At 38.4% G+C, this 3,075-nt stretch overlaps 1 pseudogene; it reads left to right on the top strand.

Moving 5' to 3' along the window:
- Positions 1-2,023: 2,023 nt before the first annotated feature.
- On the top strand, positions 2,024-2,524 carry LOC102474496 (PHD finger-like domain-containing protein 5A pseudogene; annotated as a pseudogene).
- Positions 2,525-3,075: the final 551 nt, after the last annotated feature.

The following is a 3,075-nucleotide window of genomic DNA, read 5'->3' as shown; positions in this document are numbered from 1 at the left end:
GCATAAAAAAAGGTAAGAGAACAGATCCTTGTCTTAGTCCTTATCAAAGGGAGAAGAAGCATTCAGTCTTCATTCAGTAAGTATATATATTTCAGTATACTCTTAGGTCATCGGGAAAATCGTGATGTATTTTTCTATGTTTTTCCATGCAAAAAGGTGTTATGACTTTCCTAATGACCCAATAAGAACAATCAAATAAGAATTTTAAACATTTTTACTTAAAAAATAAAAGTTTACCCCCAAAATGTGAAGACTTATACACTGAGAAGTACAAAACATTGCTGAGAAAATTACAGAAGACCTAAATAAATAGATACCTGCTATGCTCATGGGTGAGAAGACTTAATATTGATAAGTTATTAATTTTCCCTAAATTACAGAAATTAAAGATCACAGAAGGCAATTTTGTAAAAATTGACAAAATGTTTTTAAATACATGTGGGATGCAGAAAACCTAACACAGACAATACAACGTTGAAAAAAGAATAACAAAAGTGGGAGTATAACGCTACTTGGTTTAAGAACCTATTATAAAGCAACAGAATTCAAGACAATGTGATTTTAGTGTCAAAGAAGACAAACAGATCAATGGAACATAGTAGAGAATCCAGAAATAGGGACACACATATACTAATTTTCAGCAAAGGTAATTTAGTGAAGAAACAGTTGGTGCTGGGACAATTGAATATCCACATCCCCAAAAACATGAAATTCAACTCATACCTCACACCATATGTAAAAATTAACTCAAAATTGATCATAGATCTAAATATAAGAAAATACCTTTGTGATTTTAAGTTTGGCAAAGAGTTTTTCTATGACACTGAAAACATGACACATAAAAGAATAAACTAATTGGAGTTATCTTCAAAGACATTTTTTAAATTTAATTAATTAATTAATTTAAATTTGACCAGAGAGGGACAGAATGAGAGAGAGAGAGTGAGAAAGCAAGCCGCCAGGTCCAAGACTCGAACCATGGTTGGCCATGTGGGAGTCCAGCATCCCTAACCATCACACTACCTGCTGGCCCCCTCAAAGACATTATTAAGAATATGAAGGGACCAGCAGTTAGCATAATGGCTATGTCGCTGGACTCCCATGTAGTTGACTGCAGTTCACGTCCCGGACCTGGTGGCTTGGAACTCACGTTGGCACGTGTGCATGCATTCCCAGGATCCCAAGAGGAGAATGGAGGAGAAGGGATTGTGGCGTGGCCATTCCCCCGGGGGATGATTTCTCACTTTCTGTCTCTCTGTCTCTCTCTGTCTGTCTGGTGAGCTCACACGCCCTATAGCAAAAACCTCTCCCAAAAAAAAGAACATGAAAGAAAAACTATAGGCTGGGAGAAAAATATTTGCAAATTATATATCTGATAAAGATATTGTATCCAAACTGTATAAAGAACTCTTAAAGGTTAATAAGAGTGAACAACCAAACCCTATTTTTAAAATGAGCAAAATATTTGAACAGACATTTCCTCCCCAAAGAAAATCTATAGATGGTAAATAGGTACATGAAACGATGACAGACATCATTAATAAGTTAAGGAAATGCAATTTATAACTATCATAGAAATCACCACACACTTTATTAAAATGGTTACAGCTTAAAAGACAAACAAAAACCAAATGTTAGCAAGGATTTGGAAGTACTGGAACTCTTCTTAACTGCTGGTGAGAATGTAAAATGGTACAAACTACTTTGGAAGCCAGCTTGGCAGTTTTGTGAAAAGCTAAACATAGGCCTGCCATATGATCCAGTCATTCTAATCCTAGATGTTTAACTGAGAAGTGAAATCATATGTCCATAGAAATACTTGTATGCGAATATTCATAAACAACAGCTCGATTTGTAGTAGCCCAAAATACGAGATAATATTTGAATGTATTAAACAACAAACTGTAATACATCCATACAGTGAAATAATACTCACTTACAAAAAGAAATGAATGTACATATAGCAAAATGGAAATATCCTAAAATAATCATGGTGAGCTAAATAAACCAGACTACAAACTATATGCTTCCATGGTTGGGAACTGTGGCTAAACATCATCTGGACTTGATCTTTTGCTGCAAGTAAGTTGGCGTAGCCATTGGAAGACTGTGTGAAAAATGTGACGGCAAGATGTGCGTCCCTGTACCCTGGTTTGCATATGTGATGAATGCAACTAAGCTCTCACAGGGGCGCTGTGTCATCCGTGGAGGCCTCGGAGTCTCTGATGCCTATTATTGTAAAGAGCACACCATCCAGGAGGACAGAGATGGATGCCCAAAGATTGTCAGTTTGGGGAGCTCTAAGACAGATCTCTTCTGTGAACGCAAAAAATATGGCTTCAAGAAGAGGAGATTGGTGGGTGGCCCCTCCTTCCCCATCACACTGCTGCAGCTGCCAGAAAAGACACTTTCTCCTACCAGCAGAAGGGAACAGAACCCAGAGCATCACCAGAAGGTCCTGCCAAGTCCTGCTACCTTGTCACCTTTCTTTTGCCCTTGCCCAGACATGGTAGAAATGGACTAGGATGCCACATTGAGCACTTTGGCAGACTGTATCAGAAGTTGATTAGTTCATGGTTTTTTCTTGAGTTCGAAAAGCAAGGCTCTGTTCTCCACATCAGTATACTCTCTCTGCACCAAGTGCTTCCGAACAGGAATACCATCATTGCAGTCCTCTTGTTTGAGGAGCTGATGGTGAAGCTGCCCATCGTAAAACCGTGTTCTCACAGCAGTTCTGATAGCGCTTGTCCTTGAAAAATCTCCAGCGTGTGGTGGGGAGCTCTTGGAACAACAAATGTGGGCCTTTCCTCTTGTAATGCTTACCTGGTGGTGCTGGTTTCATGCTATGTTTCTTCTGAAAAATTGGAAACCCTTTCTGTTGCTAGTGTTTTTGATAAAGTTGGCATTTATTTTCTGGTAAAAAAATACAGAAAAGAAATTCTAGAAAATTCAAACCGATTTATAGTGCCAGGAAGTAGTCAAAAAGTAGCCTGGGAAGGAGGAAGTTTGAGGAAGAAGTAAAAGGGAAAGATCACAAAGAGATGGGAGGATATCAGAGGGGTGAAGGATACATTT

The sequence above is a fragment of the Tupaia chinensis genome, unplaced genomic scaffold, assembly GCF_000334495.1.
Source record: "Tupaia chinensis unplaced genomic scaffold, TupChi_1.0 Scaffold000197_1, whole genome shotgun sequence".
Classification (NCBI taxonomy): Eukaryota; Metazoa; Chordata; class Mammalia; order Scandentia; family Tupaiidae; genus Tupaia; species Tupaia belangeri.
Note: the sequence above shows the minus strand (reverse complement) of the source record. Positions and strands in the feature narration are given on the sequence as shown.